The 24,051-nt window shown below is 46.0% G+C and overlaps 1 long non-coding RNA gene across 1 annotated transcript; it reads left to right on the top strand.

The window, feature by feature from the left end:
- The first annotated feature begins 19,689 nt into the window (after window positions 1-19,689).
- On the top strand, window positions 19,690-23,823 carry LOC135190189 (uncharacterized). The gene is made up of 2 exons (XR_010308446.1): window positions 19,690-19,742; window positions 23,034-23,823. It is a non-coding gene; the product is annotated as an uncharacterized LOC135190189 (long non-coding RNA).
- Window positions 23,824-24,051: the final 228 nt, after the last annotated feature.

Genomic DNA, 24,051 nt, shown 5'->3' with positions numbered 1-24,051 from the left:
TTCTTTCTTTCTTTCTTTCTTTCTTTCTTTCTTTCTTTCTTTCTTTCTTTCTTTCTTTCTTTCTTTCTTTCTTTCTTATTTTGCATAAATCCCAGTGAGACAAATTAGTAAAGAGGCAGAGCTTTGCCAGGGAGCCTTCATTAGATCAGCACTAATAACTTCTTTCAGCAGCCATGGATAGCTTCTGACATCACAGCTCAAGCTTGTCCGAAAGCTAATTATTTCCCCTGTTATAAAACAAAGGTTCTGTATCAAAGGGCCATAATGTGACACGGCACACGCTCCAGATGCACTGATTTGCAGAGTAAATCAGCTGTGTCAGGGTGGAATTTGGAGGAGAAATTACAACAAATTGCAATTATACTTGCAGTGGTACACTATTTAAATGCACTGTCAATTTGTTAAGCGCAAGGCACCATGTGTTTCTCTTTTCCAGGTTGCTTATGGGGGGATAGGAGAGGGGAAATTCTTCTCTGTCAAAAGGAGAGGCATTTCTCCCCCTGTTCTCTCCCTCTCCAGCTTCTTCCAGCTTACAGATGCTATCATAGCAGGCTTTATAAAAAATTTAACTGGTGTCATAGGAAGGCAGACATAACTAGCAGGAGCAAATGGTTGGAACCCATCCCTGGCAGAACAAATGAAGAGCTGTGTTTAATAACAGAAAGCATTCAAAATCAGTCTGATTTTGTTATCTTGTTTAGGCTGCTATCAAACCATAACACCGATGAATACAGCAGGGGGAGAGATTTGTTTTGCTTTGTTTTCTGCCTCTTCAAGGAGAAAATGTTCTTCCTCCTTCCCTTCCTCCCTGAACAGTGCCAAAATCATGGTACTGACCCACCCTACTGACAGGCAGGGAAGAGGCCAGATGTCAAGATGGTCAATGAGACACAAGCACAGGATTCTTCAGGATTCTGCCTCTGAGAGAAAAGAGAATCACAGAGTGGTAGGGGTTAGAAGGGACCTCTGAGTATCATCCAGTCCAGGGCATGATCATAGAATCATAGAATCATAGAATCAGCCAGGTTGGAAGAGGCCTCCAACATCATCCAGTCCAACCTAGCACCCAGGCCTAGCCAGTCAACCAGACCATGGCACTAAGTGCCCCATCCAGGCTTTGCTTGAACACCTCCAGGGATGGTGACTCCACCACCTCCCTGGGCAGCCCATTCCAATGCCAGTCACTCTCTCTGTCAAGAGCTTCCTCCTAACATCCAGCCTAGACCTCCCCTGGCACAGCTTGAGGCTGTTCTGTTGCTGGGTGCCTGGCAGAAGAGACCAACCCCACCTGGCTACAGCCTCCCTTCAGGTAGTTGTAGGCAGCAATGAGGCCATCCAGACCAAATGACACAGGAATACATCCATGTGGGTTTGGAGTCTCTCCAGATGTGCAGACATCTCAGCCTCTCTGGGCATCCTCTTCCAGTTCTCTGTCACCCTCAGAGTGAAGAATTTTCCCCCTGGGTTTATGTGGAAGCTCCTGTGTTCCAGCTTGTGCCCATTGCTTCTTGTCCAGCACATCTCACTGTCACTAGTTAGATGAGGAAGAGAGAGGGGCAAGATAGCAGGAAAGGCAAGTCCAAAAGTTGCCCAGCACTCTGAAAGCACAGATGACATGGACATGTATCCAGCACACACCAGAGATGTCTTCTGCAAGACATGGAGAACGCAGCAGGCAGATGGAGCACATTCACTCCCAGACTGAATTCTCTCCCTGGCCTCATGACTTTGGCCTCCTTCCCTTGCTTTGTGATTGTATTTTCTGTTTTATTACACTTCTCTCCTTCCTATCTGCTCCTTAATTTATTTCCTCAGTTTCTTTTCCTTTTATCTGCTTCTGCCTCTCTATTTCCAGCCTCTAATTTCTGCCACATTTCCTTTTTGAGCTTCTCCTCTTCCATCTCCTCTCCAATGTTAATGTTGTCTATTTACTGTTCTCTTTGCAAACACTTTTCCTTTCATTTCCAGAGCTTGTTTCCCTTCAATTTGTGTCTCTCTGTGTGTCTATACACACAGAGAGATACATACACATATATATACATAAATCTTGAAGCCTCAGCCTTTTGCATTGCAAAACCAGCCTGTCCCTGGAGTCGGTTTGTTATTCTGGTCTCATTCACCTTATTGAGTTATTTCCTTTGCTGCTATCAGTCTCTAAATACAATCCAGTAAAGATACAGCAATGATTTTTGACAACCTGACCTTTCTCTGCTTTCTTACACTTGTTTAATTAGGTACCACATGCGGCTGTGACTTGATCTTTACAGTTTTCCAGCCTCCTCCACCCCCTATCTGGAGGGGGGAGAACGAAAAAAGAGAGAGATGTTGTTGAAAGAAGGTCATTTTTGACAGGTCTGCCAGTTACTTGAGGCTTTGGAAGGCCAGCAGGTTCTGCAGGACTGGCAGGGCAGGCTGGCTGTATTTTGCTTAACAAGTTAGAGAACTTTTGACTAGGGGAGGTGGGGAATTGGGGGATTTAGTGGTTAGGTGAGGGCCTGCAGTGGTTTAACCTTCAGGTATCCAGCTTCAACACAAATTGGGCAAACAGGAAGGGAAGGTGGGTAAGGAGCTGGAAAGACTTTGCTTTGGCAAGCTGGGATCTCTGAAGTATCTCCTACGAGGACAGGCTACAAGAGTTGAGGCTCCAACCTAGCACCCAGCCCTGGCCAATCAACCAGACCATGGCACTAAGTGCCTCAGCCAGGCTTTGCCTCAACACCTCCAGGGACAGCAACTCCACCACCTCCCTGGGCAGCCCATTCCAATGCCAATCACTCTCTCTGCCAACGACTTGCTCCTAACATCCAGCCTAGACCTCCCCTGGCACAGCTTGAGGCTGTGTCCCCTTGTTCTGTTGCTGGTTGCCTGGCAGCAGAGACCAACCCCACCTGGCTACAACCTCCCTTCAGGTTGCTGTAGACAGCAATGAGCTCTGCCCTGAGCCTCCTCCTCTGCAGGCTGCACACCTCCAGCTCCCTCAGCCTCTCTTCACAGGGCTGTGCTCCAGGCCCCTCACCAGCTTCATTGCCCTTCTCTGGACGCATTCCAGTATCTCAACACCTCTCTTGAACTGAGGAGCCCAGAACTGGACACAGCACTCAAGAGCTGAGCACTGAGCAGTGTTGAGTACAGGAGCAGAATAACCTCCCTTGTCCTACTGGCCACACTCTTCCTGATCCAGGCCAGGATGCCATTGGCTCTCTTGCCCACCTGGGCACACTGCTGGCTCATCTTCAGTTACTATTTACTAGTGCCCTCAGGTCCCTCTCTGCCTGGCTGCTCTCCATCCACTCTGTCCCCAGCCTGTAGTGCTGCTTGGGGTTGTGGCCAAAGTATAGAACCCTGCACTTAGCACATCTCCACATGGACTTATTTGCAGCTTTATTGCTCAGAATGATCCCAGTTCAGCCATGGTGCTGGTTAGATTTTTCCAACCATAATGCACACTACTGACTCACTCTGCTGCAGTGCCACTCAAAGCCCATGGAAGACACTCAGAGTCCTTCAACTTTCTTGTGTCCTCCAGTACAGATCCTTCTGTCCTGACACAGGCAGATCTCCCACTGACTTCCAGGTGCATGCATTACTTGTATTTTGGTATGGATATTATTTAAGCCAAAGGACATGACAAACTGCCTAGTAACGCTGATTAATGGGTGCCCCTGGGGAAGAGTGAGGCATGAGATGAAGTTAAATAACTCCAATGTGCATTACTCAACACTGCCACACCACCTGAAGTGTCTCGTTGTGCCTAAAAAATGGATTCCCTTTTAAAGAGGAACATTTTTAATGGCTCACATTAATTTTCTCCAAAGTCCTTACGCCATGAAAAATATTCCCAATGGAAAGACCTCTCCCCACCTCCACCATCACTGCCTCCCACCAAGCCCTACCCTACAGGTGTCCAATGGATCTTTGACAAGGTGAAATAGCTCAGTGCATGCACTGATAATCCACTTGCCTACCTTCATTTATACTGCACACTCATGAGGTGTGCCTTCAAAACCCAAGGGGTTGCTCATCTGAAGCCAAGCTGTCTTTCTTCCTGGGCACATCACCCTGCCAAGTGATCCTGAGCCCTTGACTTGCATCCTCAAAGCACCACAGCTAGCAGCTAATGCCTGCACAAGCCCCAACCATTCAAAGATCTCTTTGGTGCTAATGCCACCATTTCTTTGCTAAGCCCATCCTTAGGAGCACATCATCTGCCCTGAATTTGGTATAATTATTCATAGGATCACAGAATCAATTTCTCATTAAATTATTCCAATTAGCCTCAAACTAGCCCAGGAAAAAGGGCAGTGAAATAGAAACGTTTGCCCTGAACTGGAGAAGAATACAAAAAGGTTGTCATAGAATCATAGAATCAACCAGGTTGGAAGAGACCTCCAAGATCATCCAGTCCAATCTAGCACCATCAACTAGACCACAGCACTAAATGCCTCATCCAGTCTTTTCTTGAACACCTCCAGGGATGGCAACTCCACCACCTCCCTGGGCAGCCCATTCCAATGTCAAATCACTCTTTCATGTCTTATGTGGGCAACTCTCAAAGTCCTTGAGCTTCCCAGGAGCTCCTAGCTGAAAGACTTCTTGTTTTTCTGCAGTGAGTTGCAAGGCTGACTGCAATCTGATTACTCCAACATTTTAAGTTATGCATATGGTTTTTTTTCCCCCAGATCTAGCAGAGGTTTTAAGTCTGTCTGCTAAAAGAAGTCTTCCTGATACTTAGTTAAATCATGTGCTCATAGCAGGCCACAGTTATTTTTCCTTCTGATTAGAATGCTGTTAAAATGCAGTTACCAAAGATCAGAGATTGAACACAAGGCTAGAAACCAACATCCCCTGATTGCACTCACATCAGATCCCAGGTACCACTATCACAGGCTTCATTCCTCCTCCAACAAAAAGATCCAGGCACAGTTAGGAACCATTTGGTCATTTATCACATGCTGGCCCCCAACAGCTCACACACATAAATACACAAAATAAGATTTTCCAGAAAGAAAAAAAAAAAAACCAAACCAGGGGTGACCTCATTGCTGTCTACAACTACCTGAAGGGAGGTTGTAGCCAGGTGGGGTTGGGCTTTTCTGCCAGGCAAGCAGCAACAGAACAAGGGGACACAGCCACAAGTTGTGCCAGGGCAGGTCTAGGCTGGATGCTAGGAGGAAGTTGTTGGCAGAGAGAGTAAATGGCATTGGAATGGGCTGCCCAGGGAGGTGGTGGAGTCACCATCCCTGGAAGTGTTCAAGAGAAGACTGGATGAGGCACTTAGTGCCACAGTTTAGTTGATGGTGCTAGGTTAGACTGGATGATGTTGGAGGTCTCTTCCAACCTGGTTGATTCTATGATTCTTTGAATTACACTCACCTAAAGTACTGGTGTGCATTATATAATAAAGAGACATAATTTAGCCACAGGGGTTGAGTTATAGGCACATTGGCAGCATCCTCTTTCTAAGCAAGCTTTAGGAACCAGGGGGTTGGAAGCCTAAAGTTAAATTTTGCAAGGCTGATGTTTGCTTCTTTGAGTCACTAAAACATCTGGGTGTCAAATAGCCCAAGGACCCATGGTCTTCTAGACCAAACTGGAAATCAACATTTATTCCACTGAAACCTGTGATTTAATTTGATGCTAGAAAAGAATGATGGCCCATTTGTTTTCAGTGGCTCCCTTTTTAACCCCTGTCAGTTTATTAAGGGAGGGGGAAAAAAGGGAGGATTTAAATAACTGTGGTTCAGCTGCAAAGACCTCAGTGCAGGTGTGAATCCTGCACCAACAGACTGAGCCTTCAAAGGGGAAATTGCCCTTCTCAGGCAATGCCCCTGGGCAGGCTGCAAACCTCTGTGAATAACCAAGCCCCCAACTTCATCTGAAGGTTCATATCTTGCCTGATGAATTTCAAGACAGAGCAAATTTCGACAGTCCCATGGTGAGAGACTGGAATTTGCACTGCGGAGTCTGCCGCAGGTGTGAAGGGCTCTCTCAGGCAGGTGGTGAGGTTGGCTTGCAGGGCAGCTAGCACTTGTCCCAGGCCCTGTGAGCAGAGGTGGATTTTACAGTGACCTCCTAAGAGCCTTAGTTGTCCTTAGGATAGAGGATGTGATTGTTGTGTTCCCTAATGCCCAGAGTCCTAAGCTGCTCCCTTAGAGTTCTGGACACAATTTGATTTACAGAGTGCTCACGAATCTCTGCTTTATTCTGAGGCAGAAAGACCAGTGGAAAAAAACTGTGTTTAGAGTCTAATCATCTACTTCACTTGCTCAGGCTGAAGTCAGCTTTGTTATAGAGTTGAAACTTTGCCAGCTATTGAAAGGGCCCAACTGCTCCAGTGAGGATACTCCCCTGGGACCAGATTGTTCTGCATCTCAGAGACAGAGCAAAATAATCCCTGGAGGTTGCTTTGCATCTGCAGGTGCTGTGGATCCACTGCTCAGCACAGCCTTGTTGAAGTCTAACATAAGAATGCAGAGTAGAAGGTGCCTATTTTCAGTGCCCACCAAGAGACACTGAGGACCTTCACAAGTCTGGGAGTTAGGCTGCTTAGTTTTAAGCACTGACAACAGGAGGCTTTAAATTAATCATTTATCAGAGCACAGAGGCAGACATTTCTCCTCACTAACCAAAGAAGAGGTCTTCAAATAATGAGGAATTGCAGGTACAAGACCTCCTCCAAGGTACATGCACCTCCAAGTCCAGACTCAGCCTAACACTCCAAACCTAAGCACAATCTTTCTGAAGTTTTGGAATGAAGATGAGCTGTGTGCAGAGTCTGTGAAGGACTGGTTTGGCAACAGAGCAGTAAAAGGTTCTATCTTGTCTGTCAAATCCTCCAAGCAGGTCTTTCAAGGTCTGCAGACACTGAGATCACATATCTGGAAATGATTGAGTTACTTGAGTAATTATTAAATTGGGTCCCACTCCAATCTGTTCTGCTCTTTACTATATACAATGATTCACCATTTATAGGGCCATAAATTCATCTGAAATGGTGCAGCAATCCAAGCTGGGGACATACTGCAGAGCTTTGGAAATGAAGCTGAAGCTGTGAAGATGTCTGCTCTCCAAGGGACCTGTAGCCCTCTGACCAGTTACTGGCAGTCAAAGGTCTGTAAGCTGCAGCACTCCCACCCCAGCAGGCACTCAGCACCTCTTCGTCCACCCTGGGCTGCCAGACTGGGGCTGAGAGGGGCTGAAAGACACAGGTACTGGGAAATAAAGGCTTCAGCCAAGAGCCAAGAGCCAGAAGTTTCTCTGTTCTTTTGAATGTTGTCCTCTCATCCACTCTGTCAGCCAACCTCTCTAACCCTTGGGCCACCAAGCCAGCATTCCATCAGACAAAGCAGTGTGTCTTCTTTATGCACATATATATACACACATACTGTGTGCAGCTCTGAAGCTCCCAACACAGGAAGGACATGGAGCTGTTAGAGCAAGTCCAGAGGAGGCCACCAAGATAATCAGAGGGCTACAGCAGCTCTGCTATGAGGACAGGCTACGAGAGTTGGGGCTCTTCAGCCTATAGAGGAGAAGGCTTCAAGGAGACCTTGGAGTGGCCTTCCAGTATCTGAAGGGGGCTACAGGAGGGCTGGGGAGGGACTATTGACAAGGTCTTGTGATGACAGGGTGAGGAGTAATGAGTTTAAAGTGGAAGAGGGGAGATTCAAACTAGATGTTAGGAAAGGGTTCTTTCCAGTGAGGGTGGTGAGACACTGGCACAGGTTGCCCAGGGAGGTTGGGGAGCACAGAATCACAGAATGTGATCTTTGATCACATTCTGTGATTCTGTGCTCCCCAACCTCCCTGGAAGTGTTCAAGGCCAGGTTGGATGAGGCGTTGAGTGACCTGTTCTAGTGAGAGGTGTCTCTGCCTATGGCAGGGGGTTGGAACTGGCTGATCTTTGAGCTCCCTTCCAACCTAAACCGTGCTATGATTCGATGATAGATATTTGTTTTCTTAAAATAGATTTTATTTTCTTGTTGGAGCATGTTATTAAAAGAAATAATCTCTCTTTCAAGGAGTTGAAATTTCAAAGCTGGATTATTTGTAGTGGGATTTCTTTGTCAAGGATTTTTCTGTGATCTACTTGAAGATGTCCCTGCTTGCTGCAGTGGGGGATTGGACTATGCAACCTTTAAAGGTCTCTTCCTATGATTAGCTCTGTGGTAAAGGGTTGGACTTGATGATCTGTGAGGTCTCTTCCAACTTTGGTGATACTGTGATACTGTGTGATTAGTTTGAATAGCAGTTTGTTGCTTGGATTGTTCTTTCCCCTTTCTGGGAAATGGATAAGGGAATGGATGATGAAGGGAATGGGACATCTCTCTTACAAGTGGAGCCTGAGGGAGCTGGGGCTGTGCTGCTTGGAGGAGACTGAGAGGTGACCTCATCAATGTCTAAAAATATGTGCAGGGTGAGTGCCAGGAGGCTGGAGCCAGGCTCTGCTGGGTGATGCCCAAGGGCAGCACAAGGGCCAATGGGTGGAAGCTGAGGCATAGGAAGTTTCATTTAAACATGAGGAGGATTTTTTTCCCCATGAGGGTGACAGAGCCCTGGAATAGGTTGCCCAGGTGGATTGTGGAGTCTTCCTCTCTGGAGATATTCAAAACCCACCTGGATGTATTCCTGTGTGATCTGCTCTAGGTGATCCTGCTGTGGCAGGGGGGTTGGACTGAAGAGCTTTGGAGGTCTTTACCAACCCCTGACATTCTGTGATTCTATGATTCTGTGGTTTAAATGCTCACAGTTTGGCCACCTATTTCCCCTGCCCACAAAACCAGTTCGAGCAAAGACAAGACCTAGTTTGCAAATAACCGAGGTTGTTTGCAGGGTGGGGAGGGGGGGGGGAAGGAGAGAAAAGAACCAAAAAATGCAACAAGGAAAAAATGCTTGATCACAAACATTCTGGACATCCTTTTGTTTCCTCCTTCTGAAGGTCTCCTGGCAGCTGGTAGAAGCAGATTTTATAAATTGCCATCCAACACTCAGAGGCACCAATGGGGTTTGTTAGACTGGCGAGTTTCACCGGGCAGGCTCTGTCCAGGGAAAACATCTTGCTGCTGTAGTTACTTTGAACTAAAATCTTTGCCTCCACAAAGATCTGCCTTTGTTCTTATGCAAGTCTAAATGAAAAGCTTTGCTTTGGTTTTTGGGTTAGTTTTTGTTGAAGGCCTGGATTATTTGGGTAGCAGTCAGCCAATAGCATGGATGTGAAGATCCATCGTAGCTGTTCAAGATGATGCATCTCCTCAGCTGCTCAGCAAAACAATCTGTTAGGTTTTTTGTCCAGTACTTGTTCTTCTTGCTGGATTCCATTTCTGCTACCTGCACAAAGGATTCCCATGTTTTTGAAGAAATCTGTCTGACAGAAGGAAAAAAAAGCCCACCCATATTTTCTGTGCTGCTCTCTGTCTCTGAGCAGGAAAGTAGAAGAAAAACTCACCCAAATCCCATGAATTACTTTATCCCTCTAATTGCAAAACTCTTTGTTTTTTTCCATCTGTCAGTGACAAGGACTCACTTTGCAAAACTGTTGGGGGAAAAGAAAGAGAGAGAGAGAGAGAGAGAGAGAGAGAGAACTGGGAGGAGGTTTTGCCAATCCAAACGTGGAAAGTGTTAGTGAGTCTGCAAACTTGGATGAAATTCAGCTCCATTTTGCATTGTGAACTTGAAAACCTCAGTTTGGCTGAGAAAATATGTTAGAAAGAGAAAAAACAGATGCTGCTTTCCAGGTCTGTCATTCACTTTTAAAATGTATTGCTCAATAATCACCAAAACACAGCTTTCTCAGGTGTTAAAACATCTGGGATCTGACATGTCTCTTAACCCAGCTCACTGGGGGTTCTGGATGGATTCAGCAAGATGCACAGAACAGGGAACTTGGCTGAGTTTAATCTCATTAGCTGAATGTCCTCTGTTTCACCAGCTTTAGCTGAGAGATGGGACTGTCAGCAAGCATCTCTTTGGTGTTCAGTGAGGAGGTTGATGTTTTGCAAGCACAGACCTTAGAGCAGACTGGATATCCACACAAACTGTGTTTGCATGCTTGTCTGTGGCAGTGTAAAAGGGAGTCGTGTGGGCAATGAAAGAGCTGGCACTCACCAGGGGTTGTCTGTACCAAGCCCACCTGTGAGCCAAACAAAAGCTGCATATAAGTTTGACCCCCAGGAGTGTATCTTTTAGACACAGTTTGGTCTGACACTGGGGAAGGAGCTTTTTCAGAGCTCACTGGAGTTGTTCAAGGTCAGTGTTCTCTTGCAGCTCAGAAAGCTAGCCAGACCCTGGGCTGCATCAAGAGATAGGACTGGGTGATTTGCCATTGGAATGGGCTGCCCAGGGAGGTGGTGGAGTCACTGGCCCTGGAGGTGTTCAAGAAAAGCCTGAATGAGACACTTAGTGCCATGGTCTGGTTGACTGGCTAGGGCTGGGTGCTAGGTTGGACTGGATGAACTTGGAGGTCTCTTCCAATCTGGCTGATTCTATGATTCTATGGTTCTAAGTGATTCTCCCCCTCTACTCTGCACTAGTGAGACCCCTCCTGAAGTACTGTGTCCAGTTCTGGAGCCATTGTTACAAGAAGGATGTGAATGTGCTGGAAGGTGTCCAGAGAAGGGCCATGAGGATTGGCAGAGGACTGGAACACCTCTCCTATGAGGAGAGACTGAGGGAGTTTGAGCTGTTGAGTCTGGAGAGGAGAAGTATCTGAGGTGACCTTATTGTGACCTTTTGGTATCTTATGTGGGCTACAAGAAAACTGGGGAGGGACTCTTTAGGCTGTCAGGTAGTGAGAGGACTGGGGGGAATGGAACAAAGGTAGAAATGGGCAGATTCAGACTGGATGTTAGGAAGTTCTTCACTATGAGGGTGGTGAGACACTAGAATGGGTTGCCCAGGAAGAAGGTGGAAGCCCCATCCCTGGAAGTGTTTAAGGCCAGGCTGGATGAGGCTCTAGACAGCCTGATCTAGTGTGAGGTGTCTCTGTGCATGGCAGGGGGGTTGAAACTGGATAATTCTTGTGGTCCCTTCCAACCCTGACTGATTCTATGACCCTAAGTTGCCAGACATCCACAGCAGAACTTCAGGGCCATTGCAGCAAACACCACCAGCAGTCTCTTCTCCCAGGCACCCAGTGACAGAACAAGATGACACAGTCTCAAATTCTCCAACAGGGCAGGTTTAGGCTGGATGTTAGGAAGAAGTTCTTCACAGAAAGTGATTACCATTGGAATGGGCTGCCCAGGAGAGTGATGGAGTCACCATCCCTGAAGGTGTTTAAGAGGTGACAGAATGAGGCACTTAGTGTCATGGTTTACTTAATTAGAAGGTGTTAAGTGATAGGTTGATTTGATGATCTTTTCCAACCTGGTTAATTGTGTGATTCTGTGATTCTGTGCAGGCAGGAAGATCTTGGCCACCTCTTCCATCTCCTCCTCACCATCCATCTCAACATATTCCCATCACTACTGCAGCTCCCTCCAAGGTAGGCAGGAATATTGTGCAAAAATAAGGATCAAGCTGTAAAAACAAGTAATTTGCTGGTCACTGATTGTGTGCTAATTAGTATCATTGTGTCCCTGCCTTAAGAAAAATGATCCACAGATGGCTTCAGACTGAGGGGAAGGGGAAAAAAAAAAAAAAAGAAAGTAGTTTTTTGTTCTAGCAATCCTGTTTGTTTCCTGCCACCACCCCTCCAGCTACCCTCTAATTGAACAAAGTGGACTTAATTTGAATTAAACTGTCAAAAGTCTTCCACTTAAATTGATTTATCAGCCTTCCCGGCTGAAATGGATTCATTTCTGCACAATATATATGAAGTGTGTGTTGATGGATTGCATTTCATGGAATGGAAACATTTTTTATGCATCTTCATTAGATTCAGCTCAGGTATGTGAAGGAAGGGAGGGAGAGCAAGGAGGAGGGAGGAGAGGGAGGAATAAGTGTGCGAGAGTACATAAGGGAGGAAGCACAAGACAGAGAACTCCAGCTTGAGAGTAAAGAAAATCATCTTTCATTCCCTTTGGGTGTTCATACTTGCCCTATTTATTCAGGTGCTGCCCTATATATCCACAGGCATCCTTGGTGGCACTTCTAACAAACACAAATTCAAGGTCCTTTCATGAGAGAGGAATCCTCCTCCACACCCTACCAGCTTTCCTTCCCAACCTTTCTCTGCTTTCCCAGGTAATCAGCTTAGAAAGCTCCCACTACTGCAGCTCTGAACCATGTGTGATTCCTTCCAAGCACATTGCCATGGCATGTTAGGCCTCCAGCTGTGCCATGGGAAGGGTTATTGTCCCAGCTGTCTGCTACTGTCCACCCAACAGAGTAGATTCCCACCCAGTTACTTGGTGGTGAAGCTGACTTAACTAAAGACTTATAAAAAGAAAGATCCTTGCCAAGCTGAAAAGACACAGAGACACTCCCAAAAAAGAGCTGAGATATTTGGTCTGAAGGACCTCTCACAGGGTGCATCACCAGCAGCACAGAGTGGGTTGGAAGGTAATTATCCTTTCATCTGGCATGGCTCTGTTTGAAGAAACATGTACTGCCACTCTTAGACAGAGAACTCCACTCCAGGCAGATAAAGTGTTATGTTGGGCTGGCTAAAATGTGGCAGACCAGAAGACCACTGTGGCTGTATGTCTGAATCCCCTCTGGGATAGTCAAACCTTTCTCCAGGGAGATACTTTTCAAAAGGAGGCTTATATGGAAGGAACAATAGAGAGAAAAAATCAAAAGCTTCAGCTGGCTCTACTAAAAGCCTTTCAATTACCAAAAAAAAAAATGTTATTGTCTTTATTTCTGCTCTTTTCCTGACCTAGAGAGTGTTTAATGCAGTAGGAACCATTTGACAAACTCAATTAATTTCCACTTAGAATAAGGTATTTAATCTGAAGAGGTTTAGATGAACTGGGGCAGGTGCAGCTTGACTCTCTGATTGATTGAATTAAGCTTCTATTCATTTCCAGCCATTCCTGATCCATTTTTCCCCCCCCAACAGTTCCCATCTCCTGGTCTTTCTGTCCAGCCTGTTTTCTTCTTCTCCTTCTGGACATAAAAATCATAAAATCATTAAGATTAGAAAAGACCTCCAAGATCATCGAGTCCAATCATCAGCCCAACTTTACCATGACCATTAAATCATGTCTTCAAGTGGATGAGATTGGGTAGTAGATGAGATTCAAAAGGGGCATCAGCTTCTGAAAATGGATGAAGTGTTTGTAACAGACAGGGAATACCAAAGAGAAAAGATAAAGGAACTACACTGCTCATGGAAAAGGAGGGCAGAGACAGGGAGGCTGTTTCCTGAAAGCTGTCTGAGCAGACTTCTTGGTCAGGGGCATGAGAGACATCCAACCAGCTAACTGAAGCTGGAAGGGATGGAGTTTTCTGGCTGATTTAGCATGTGGAGTGCTGAGCACCAAGTCCTGTTGCAGGTAATGAACCCCTTGGAAACAAGAGCTGAAGTTTCACTGAAAAGCCTTCTCCACTGGCCTCATGCAAAGCTGATCAAAGTCATCAGGAATGTTCCCCATGGTTTCAGCAGGCTTCAGAAAGGTCTTAAGACAGTGGGTGTCCAAATCCTTGTTGTGAAACTTGCCTGCAGAAAATCAGAGAGCTCTGCCACCGATGATTGCTGCAGTAACATTTGGTCCCATATCCGAAACCTGCATCTTTTCTGATGAAGGTTGCCACAAGGAGATGCCAAAAGTCTGCTCCCCTTACATTCCCTCCCTCATGCTCCTTCACCAGCAGGAATATGAATCAAGCCCTGAAGAGAGCTGTCAGTGAAGGATGATTTTCCTGTGATTATTGCCTGGGTGAGAGATTATGCCTTGTTTTTTTGCAAACTGCCTTATTTGCGGAGCAGAACGCGTTGGGCTCATGTCCAATTGATACATTCCCCTTTCAAACAGCAGATCCAACTACAGAGTGAGATGCAAATTTAATTATCCCACACGTAGGAAACAGAATCTCATTGTTAAATTTGTTCTCCCACGTTGGAAAGATAAAAACACCAAACCAAAACAAAAAACCCAATGAACAAAGAAGAAAAAGCTGCTGAAGTGGCCTGTGTGAGCTGAATACATTTTGCTCCCCAGAGCTGGGGAGAAATGAACTCTGTTCCTGCTGCAGAAGCTTCACTGGATAGAATGATTTTTCACTCCTTTTCTGTGCTCAACATTAGGATGAGCTGCTGAAAAGTCTTCCTCGTATGCATGCATATGTGCAATCCCAATCCTTTTCCAGGGGTGTTTTGGGACTACTTTGCTGCCCTTTCAAAGTGAGGACCAAGCTAGCTGGACATTAGATAGTAGGCCACCTGGATCAGAGCTGAGAGAAGTGGTTTTCCTGAAGGGATTTGTTCATACTTCACTTAGCTCAGTTAAACCTGCTTAGGGAACCACCATGCAATCCATAGACTGGTTCCTGCTGTCCTTTAGAGTGAGGTGGGAGATGTCTCTCATAATCCAGCTTCTCTCCTGGTATCTCCAGTTTCCTGCAGGGCCTATCTGTAAGGATTTGCCACCTTTCTTTGCATCTCTCTCTCTCTGTCTGCTAATTGCTGTCACGAAGGCAGGGAATTAACATGGCTGAGTCAGGGATTATAAAAATAGAAAGAATTTATTTTCCTGGAACCCCACCCCCAAACTATATACACAAATGAGTTTAGTTTATTGACAGATTCAGTTCCACTGGGAATTTCTTCCAAAAAAAAAAAAAAGGATATTATAGACAAATTTAGATATTTAGAAGTCAGGAAATGGAAAAGGGTAAGCTATAAACACAGCTTTACCCCACTATCCATCAGGCTGAGCAGAAGATTAAGGCAACAGCAAGGCTTATTCACAGAGGTGAGATAGGCATTGGGCAATGATTCCCTGCTGGATTCCTCTGTGGAAGCAGCCTTCTGACACTGCAGCCAATATCCAATAATGGAGATCTACGCAGCAGGAGGCTGAGGCGAGTGGCAGAGCCGCCAAACTCAGAAATGTCTCCAGCACTTCTTCACTACTGGAATGATCATGGAATGATGCTGCATTCACAGTGGCAGGGGAGAGACAAAACTGCTAGGGTCCCCAGTCTGGGAGGCAGCCAAGAAGCAGGGGACAGCCAAACTATTAGCATCTTCCCAGTTCGGGAGGCAGCCAGGAAGTCAGCTGCCGACATGGTCCAAGAGTGGCCAGTCCAGATGCCACTGGTGGCTCTCTCTCAAAGGACCCCAAAGCTTTCCAAGCCTGCAAGTTTGCACAGAAGGGTGCAAAGAGGGGAGAACCATCCAAAAGCAGGGATGGTATAAAACTGAAAGCCATGCAAAAAGGTAAGAGCTGTCTAAAAGCAGGGATGGTCCAGTCACAGCAGGAACCTGTCCTGTCAGACACTGTAAAAAACAGGGACCTCTCAAGACAGGAACTTTCAAGGCAGGAACTCTCACGGTGGAAACTCTCAAGGCAGGGACCTTTTCCCATTCTCCCTTGCTCTATTTATGCTTTTCTAGACAAAGTGTCCATTTACCGTTTCTACTGGACACAAAACCCCAGCCAACTACCAGTGTGGGCTGCCATGGGGGTCAGCCCATGTGTGCAGAGGCACCTCCTGCTGTTCCCCCTTCAGGCTTGCAGGGCAGGGATGGGGGAAAGAAGTTTTCACACCTTCTTCTCCCATTCAAACCTGCAGAGGGGGAGGGAGAAGAAAGGAATTTGGGGTACCCCGGGACAACTGCTGCAGCTTTCTTCACACCCTGCTCAGATAGTTCTGGTTGCAGTGGAGCAGAGTTGTCCTGTGGGCATTACAAATCAGAGGAGATTTGTGGCAGGGAGCACCATCCTCTTTGGCACTGAGTTGTTAAATTCACAGTCTTATTTGTGTAGAAGCAATTCCAAGGTCTGCTTCGAGGACAAGTTGATCTCTATAGCATCTGTTCCAGGAACTGACATTTCATAGAAAGGAGAACCTAGAAGGTTTCTAGAATCACTTGATACAAGAATGGATGTGATTTAAGGGCAGTCTGAGCTTAGGGTTTGGTCTGCTTACAAGAAAGACAGTCTTGTTCACACCTGTGTTTCAGATCTGTCCCCTTGAACTTGCAGTTCAGGGACCACAGATTTTGCCTCAAGGACAATTTGCCTTATCTTCTTTGAACAATAATGGAAATTCCATTCAGAATCCAGACATAACTGATGAGGTCTGTCCTCAAAGGCAGCAACAAAGCCTAGAGCCACTCAACACACTGGCATCAGGCTGACTGTTGCCTCAGAGCCAATGCCACACTCTGTCCAGTGATGGATCAGCCATGCTAGACCCATCCATTACAGCTCATATCTTATGATAGCAGGAATAGGTTCTCTGCACTCTCACTCAAAGGAAAACTCTGTCTTTTATCTCCCAGTGCACCTCTCAAAGCCACAAGCTATTGAGTGACATCAGGACTATATGGATGGGGGAAATGTCCATGAAAGAAGCCATGTATAATAGATCACCCCACAGAGCAGAGGCACTCCTGGGGCACTCATCTCCTGCTGTTCATTTGTGGATGCCTGCAGGATCATCTTTTTCCACGAGCTGCCTGTAATTTACTTCTGGAGGCATGCTCCTCTTCTGCACACAAACATATCAAGAAGATCTGCTTTGCCTGAGCAAGTTTCCCTACCAGGAGCAGGACAAGAGAAGAGCAGGACTCCAGACAAGTGCAGAGGGTGAGGATGTTTAGGTACAGGCTGTGCATTGACAATGTCATTTTTTAAAGGGTATCTCTCCTGGTATGATAAAGCAGGATATGAGTGGCAGGTGTTTGGTGGTTTTCAAATAGGGATGCTTTCTGTGATGTGGTTTGCAGCCTAACTCCGAGGTAAATGCACAGGTGAGGAGGTGAAGAGCTGCAAGACAAGGGCAGCCAGAGGCAAGAATTTTTTAATTAGCTTTTACACTGAAAAAAAAAAAAAAAAGGTTTATGTGGCCACACTTTTAGCTCAAGGGAATCCTTAACCCAGCCTTGCATAGCCTGCACCTGCTTACAATACAAAGTAGGAGTTAGTGAAACAGAGGAAATCAGCATTGGGTCACAGCTAAAAGAACATAATTCTCTACCAAACTCTCCTTATGTTTACCATATTAAATGGTCAACACATTTGCATCGTATCAAACTGTGCAGATGTAGCATTAAAAGGTCAGCTGTTAACCTGCAGAAGCAAAGAGCTATCACATCTCTCTCTTAAAGATGATACTCCATTCCAAATGGGTCCCCACAGTATCCTAGAATAACATTAGAGCTCTGAGTGGCCATGCAGCAGCTCATGTTTGCAGTGCATGGAACCTCCTCATTATGACTCAGATCCTTACAGTGAAGATGGGAGTTGTCTTGCTTAGTGTGCTTGAACAAGCAGAGAAACTGAGACACAAGATTCAATTCTTTAAACAAACAAAACATCAGCCTCAGGATCCTTATTCTCAGCCTCTCATTTCAATGACATAAAGTCACAGAATCACAGAACCACGGAATCATGGCATGGTGGGGGTTGGAAGTGATCTCTAAAGATCGCCTAGTCCTACCCCATTTCTGGAGCAGAATCACCCCAGTATCATAATTAGTTTGCTTTCCAGCCCAAATAACAATGCACAGAGGCAATTCTGATGAACATACATTTAAGTTGATAATCTGAAACCCCCAAATTCTGTTTTCTTTACAGGTTTGTTTAATGTTGGGCTAAGACTGTTTCCCAAAACCAGTCTTGTGCAGGCTGGAACAGTAATTCCATCACCCCACAGTCTTGCATTTGAATCATAAGATCACAGGATCACAGAATGATATGGGTTGGAAGGGACCTCTGGAGATCATTGAGCCCAACTCCTCTTCCAAAGCAGGGTCACCTAGGGCAAGTCATACAGGAACACATCTTTGTAACCCTCCACAAATAGAGGTGGAAGGAGAATCTCCTCAAACCTCTTAATCATTGTCTCCTTCAAAGCTGCTTCAGCTGCCTCAGACAACTCTCTTCCCTCCTTTGCTTTTTGTTCTTTGGCTATTGTAGCTAGAACAGTTGCAGGTTGTTCCCCTCCCATCACTAAATGTGATCATTTGGCCACCCTTGAAGAAATCTTGGGCTTCATGCTTTTCCACACATCCCATAGTTCCCAGCTCCACGAGAACCACCAGCAATCACTGTTACTTTAGATACATTTGCACAAGCTTCAGGGCAGGTTTCCACATGGTAGAGTTTGTGGGATTGAATATTTTAATTAGTCAAGGAATTGGAAATCTCTAAAATGTTGGATCTCTCACAGAATCACAGAATGAACCTGGCTGGAAAACACCTTCGAGATCATTGGGTCCAACCCATTACCTAACACCTTCTAATTCATTAAATCATGGCACTAAGGACCTCATCCAGTCTCCTTTTACACACCTCCAGGGATGGTGACTCTGCCACCTCCCTGGGCAGCCCATTCCAATGCCAATCTCTCTTTCTGTGAAGAACTTCTTCCTAACATCTAGCTTGAACCTGCCCTGTTGCAGCCTGAAACTGTGTCCTCTTGTTCTGTCACTTGTTGCCTGGCAGAAGAAGCCAGTTCCACCTGACTATACCCTCCAGTGGTGGTTTGAGGCTAATTGGAATATTTTAATGAGAGAAATTAGATCACTGCTTGTAAAAAGAAAATAAAGTCTATATCATTCATTGGTTTGCTAAAAGGCTCTCCTGGAGAAATCCAGTTTCTGGGAGTGAGATGGCAGGGTAGTCGCTGACACATTCCACAAGATATGATAAACAAAGTCTCCACCATGGCAATTCCCAGGAATAAAAAGGACACTCAGTCTTTCCTGGGTGCAATGGGATCTTGGAGACTACCTATTCCTGGACTCAGTCAGCTTGTTCAACCATTGCATGATGCAATTCAGGAGAGAAACAATTTTGTGTAGAGGCCTGAGCAACAAGCAGCCTTTGATCAGATGAAGCGAGAAGTAGTCCATGCAGTGGGCTTAGGACCTGTCTGAACCAGTTCAGACATTTGAAAGCATTTTGTATATGGCTGCAAGTGACAATGGTCCAACTTGGAGCCTGTGGCAGACAGCTCCAAGTGAGACACATCACCACCTGTTTGGTTTCTGCAGTCTTGGATACAGAGGTTCAGAGGCAAATCACATACCAACAGAGAAACAAATATAAGTAGCCTAGAAAGGAGTAAAAGCTGAAAGACCTCACACGTTGTGTATATATATGTTTGTAACTTGGATTTGGGTTTATTTGTATTTCTTAGTTTTCTTCTTTATTCCCTCATTTTTCCCTCTTAAGCAGGTGTGACTTGCTCTTCTCCAGCCAACATAGAGAGCCAGTGGAGATGTCTGGTTACCACTCCAAGCAGAAGTGACAAAGGGCTGGTAATGAAAGGCTGTTTCAGTGCCAATACTGGAGTCCAGTTTTCATTTTCATCTCCTTCCTTCCCTCTCTATCTCCTTCCTTTCTCCCATCTTCCTCTTTTTCTCTCCATCTTTTTCCTCTCCACCTGCCTGCTTTCAGCACCATCTCTCCTTTTCCACCCTATCTGCCCCTTTCTCTCCCCACACCTCATTTTCCCCTTTTTCCCCCAAACTCAGAGCACCTGGGTTCTGTTGGAGTCTCCTCCCACCCCAGGTGTGACCACTTTGCCCTCCCTCCCCACTCCCCTTTATAATCGGCCCCGGGAAGGGCAGAAGCCCTAAGTTTGCCCAACTGGGCAGAGGGATCCTCCTCGGATCATCACCGGTGAGTCCTTGTGGTGTGCACTGGGTGAATGGTGGAGGGGATTTCAAAGGCCGGGGGGCCTGGTTGGCCCCCCGGTTAGATAGGGACAAACTCAATTACAACTCTAACATCATCCACGGGTGCTGGCTGAACCTCTTTCCTGGAGCTGAGCTTCTCTAAGTGGTATCTTGGCTAGGTGAGGGTCTTGCCCCAGGCTGTGGAATGGATGAAAAAGGGTGGTAGTAGAGAAGGAGTTGTTTAGGCAGGATGAAAGGTGGTAATAGTGGGGCAGGGGCTGCTGTGGGCAGAGGGAAGGGAGGACAGTGGAGCAGACCACTCTCTGTGTCTGGCCATCCAGCCAGTTCTTAACCTAGCACAATGCCCCTGTTCAAGCTATGGGCTGCCAGCTTTGTCAGGAGTTTGCTATGGCAGATGGCATCAAAGGCTTTGCTGAAGACCAGATAGACTACATTTGCAGTCTTCCCCACAACCACCAGGTAGGTCACTTGGCCATAAAAGCAGATCAGGTTGGTCATGCAGTACCAGCTCCTCGGAAGTCTTTGCTGGCTAAGTCTCATCCCTTGGCCATCTTGTAGGTGCTGTGTGATTGCACTCACAATGGTCTGTTCCATAAACTTGTCTGGCACTGAGGTCAGACAGACAGGTCTGTAATTTCCTGGGTCTTCCTTTTGACCCTTCTTGTGGATGGACACCACATTGTCTGTCTTCAGAGACCCTTTTAGTTCTTAACTGCTTCCTCCTGGATTACAGTGGGCATAGTCTGCTTTCTGACCCCACCTACCAGCTCAGGAGGCCAGGTGTCCTGAAGACAATCTGTCTGACTAAAAATGAAAATTGAGGCAAAGGTGGTGTTAAGCACCTCTGCCTTTTTCTCCTTTTTAGTTACTGTGTTCCCCTCCATAACCAATAATCATAGGCTCAGCCAGGTTGGAAGAGACCTCCAAGCTCATCCAGACCAAACTAGCACCCAGCTCTAGCCAACCAACTAAACCATGGCACTAAATGTCCCATCCAGGCTTTTCTTGAACACCTCCAGAGATGGCAACTCCACCTCCCTGAGCTGCCCATGCCAATCTATCTCTCTCAAGAACTTCCTTCTAACATCCAGCCTGTAGCTGCCCTGGCACAACTTGAGACTGTGTCCCCTTGGTCTGTTGCTGCTTGCCTGGCAGCAGAGCCCAACCCCACCTGGCTACAACCTCCCTTCAGGTAGTTGAATCCTTTCCCCCTCCTTTTGCCATTAATATATTTATGAAAACATTTCTGATTACCACTCACAAGTGGCTGATCTTAGCTGCGTTGTTTGTCTGTGTGGTCAGTAATTCTGGTGCAGTTAAATGAGCATGTCTTTTGATGTGGTGATACTTGAAGGAACAGGAAAATCAGAGGTGATGCAAAAGCAAGGGGCTTCTCATGTCTCATCTTCAGGTAGTACAGGCTGGCATACCCTTGGTAACAGGTTAGCAAAGAAGAACTGTGTTATTGCTTAGCCTAGCTGAGACAGATAAGAACTGAGCTCCTTTGAACCTCTCTGCAAGACCCAGTTCTTAGATCCTGGCAGGACCATGTGTTTGTTTACAGTTCATTTCAGCAAAGGACTTAAGTCTGCCTATCCTTAAGGCTCCTGGCAGCCACATGAACTTTCAGGGTTTTTTAATGAAGAATGAAGCCTTCAATGACTCCAAACCTTGTGTCCCCATAGCAGGTGGGAGAGGTGAAAGCCTGGCCCCACCTGCCCAGCTTGCTAATGGAGCAGCTGAGCCAGAATGCAGCTGTTGCCAAGCTCACCTCTATTTCAGAGGAAGCTAGGAGTGGAAGGAGGCTTGAGATTTAGAGCATATCTCTACTCCCAGGACCATGCAAATTACTTATTACTCTGGCTTTGAGCCTGTGCTTGGAGGTACAATATAGGTTAATTAAAGACACAAGAGAGTGTGGGGAAGATGCACAGAGTGGATGAAGAAATAGTGGTGTGGCAAAGACTGAGCAGAGAAGTCCCAAGTTGATTGCTGGAAAGAAAACTGATGCACAAACCTGCTTTGAGAGGTTGTTTTGGGGTTTGTGGTTTTTTTTTCCCCAAAGAGGATTCAGCACAGCATCAAAGCACTGAGCATAGGTAGTGCCAATGTGGAATGGTCACTGGTGTAGGGAAGTGATTGAGTCCCTGTACTCGGCACTGGTGAGGCTGCACCTCAAATACTGGGTTCCATTTTGGGTTCCTCACTCCAAGAAGGTCATTGAAGTGCTGGAGAGGGTCCAGAGAAAAGCAATGAAGCTGTAAAACAGGTCTTGTGAGGAGCAGCTGAGAGAAGTGGGATTATTTAGCTAGGGCTCGAGGAAGACCACCTCACTTTCAGCAGCTCCTGGACAGAAGGTTGTAATGAAGTGGGGGTTGGTCTCTTACTAGTACCAAGTGATAGAGCAAGAGGAAATGGCTTCAGTTTGCAACAGGAGGGGTTTAGATTGGATATCAGGGAAGTCTTTATTGACTTATTTATAACTGTGTTATTTATGTGTTCATATTTTTGTACATCTCAGCAAGCCTATGAGTGAAGTAGCCATCACCACTGTTTCCTTTCTCACAGCCTATAATCTAATTCTTCTCACCAAAATATCCCAGCTAGGCTCATACTAGCACAAAGAGTGGTCAGGCTTTGGAGTAAGCTGCCTAGGGAGCTGGTGGAGTCACCATCTCTGAAGGTGTTCAGAATACACATAGAAATGGCACTCTGGGACATGGTTTAATGTCCATGGTGGCACTGGATGGATAGTTGGACTTGATGATCTTAGAGGTCTTTTCTAACTGAAATGATCCTTTGATTCAGCCACATGGGAATGCTGGGGCAGATATCTGTGCATGTTTTCCCCAAAATCAAGTCTCCCTGTTCAGCTGCCCACATCCCATTGATGAGACCTAGAGGGCAAAGAGCCTCTTTCTCCACAAACGACTGAGCAGGCTCTCCAGTCTTTTGATACATTTTGGTCACAAAGGCATGGGATGTTTCTGGAACACAGCCTTCAGTCACATACCTTCAGTTTCTGGGGTCAGAACAGGGACATTCACTGGAAACTGAGCCATGTATAGTGAGAAGGAGTCAGGCAAAATGACCCAATAGCTTGTCCATGTCTCAAACACATTAGTGGACTATGTATGCCAGGAATACTATTTCTTTTATCCACGCATTAGGGGCACAGCAAAGAAATTGGTATGAAATTGTCATTCCTGTTGCTTCTGCAAGCACTAAATCTTGCTTTGTTTTTCCTATTCTTCTTTTTTTATTTTTATAATAGCCATCCAGGCTTCTTTACTGAAGCCATAAAAAAATACAAGTTATGAAAAGCAAGAGAAAAAAGGCTATTTCTTGGCAGAGGAACGTGTCTCTGTATACATTTGTGGACTGAGGAGCACAAGAGGGGACTTGATCTTCAATATGTTTGTAGGATGCATCACACAATGGAGACCTGAATTGAGCCCTCCAGGCACAACTGTAATGCAAATATTAATTAACATTAATGGTCTGTGGCCTTGCCTGTCAGCTGGAAGCCAGCAGAACTGTGCATGGTGGAGCAGTATTAATTTGTTAAAGCCCTGAAAACAAAGTCTGGTGGTATGATGAGCACAGCAGCTTTGCTTCCATGTGCTTGCCCCACTTTGCTTCTGGGAAAGAAATGACAACTGGCATGAGATGCTGAAGCTGTTTAAAAGAGCACTGAGGATGCAGGTGGGTGACAAGCTCATTGCTGAGCTCTGTACCTGCTGTAGGCTCCTCAAGTTGTCAACTCTGGTTCATTGTACCATGCACTTGATGTTCTAGGAACACCATCTGCAAAGGATGGGTCACAACCCCAAAAGCCTCTCAGTGTGTCAAGCAGGTCTCTGCTAGCTGACATCCCTCCCAGCCTAGGCCATTCTAGGATTCTTCTTCCAGCCAGGCACACAGCAATCCAGACAATGCCTCAAGTTCTTGCTTGTTCCCATACTGTGGGCCCAACTCTCAACATCATCTCCCCCACTTTCCCTACCTCCTTCCTTCTCTGCAGCACCTCCAATAAAGTATTAATTGCATCTCATCCAATTAAAGGACTTCTGCATATTAATAATTCAAGGCTGCTCGTCAGAGCTGGTGGCTGGCAGGGTAGGCAGTGCTGGGGTTGGGGCTTTGGTGAACTGAGAGGAGTGAAGTGCAATAAAGAAAGGGAGAAATCAATACTCTAGTACAGGCTGAACGCAAGCAGGAGACTCTTTATTATAGCTGGAAATTGCTTTCTGTGATTGCTACCATCATTACTTCTGTATTTATTTTTTGAT

The sequence above is a fragment of the Pogoniulus pusillus genome, chromosome 35, assembly GCF_015220805.1.
Source record: "Pogoniulus pusillus isolate bPogPus1 chromosome 35, bPogPus1.pri, whole genome shotgun sequence".
NCBI lineage: Eukaryota > Metazoa > Chordata > Aves > Piciformes > Lybiidae > Pogoniulus > Pogoniulus pusillus.
Note: the sequence above shows the minus strand (reverse complement) of the source record. Positions and strands in the feature narration are given on the sequence as shown.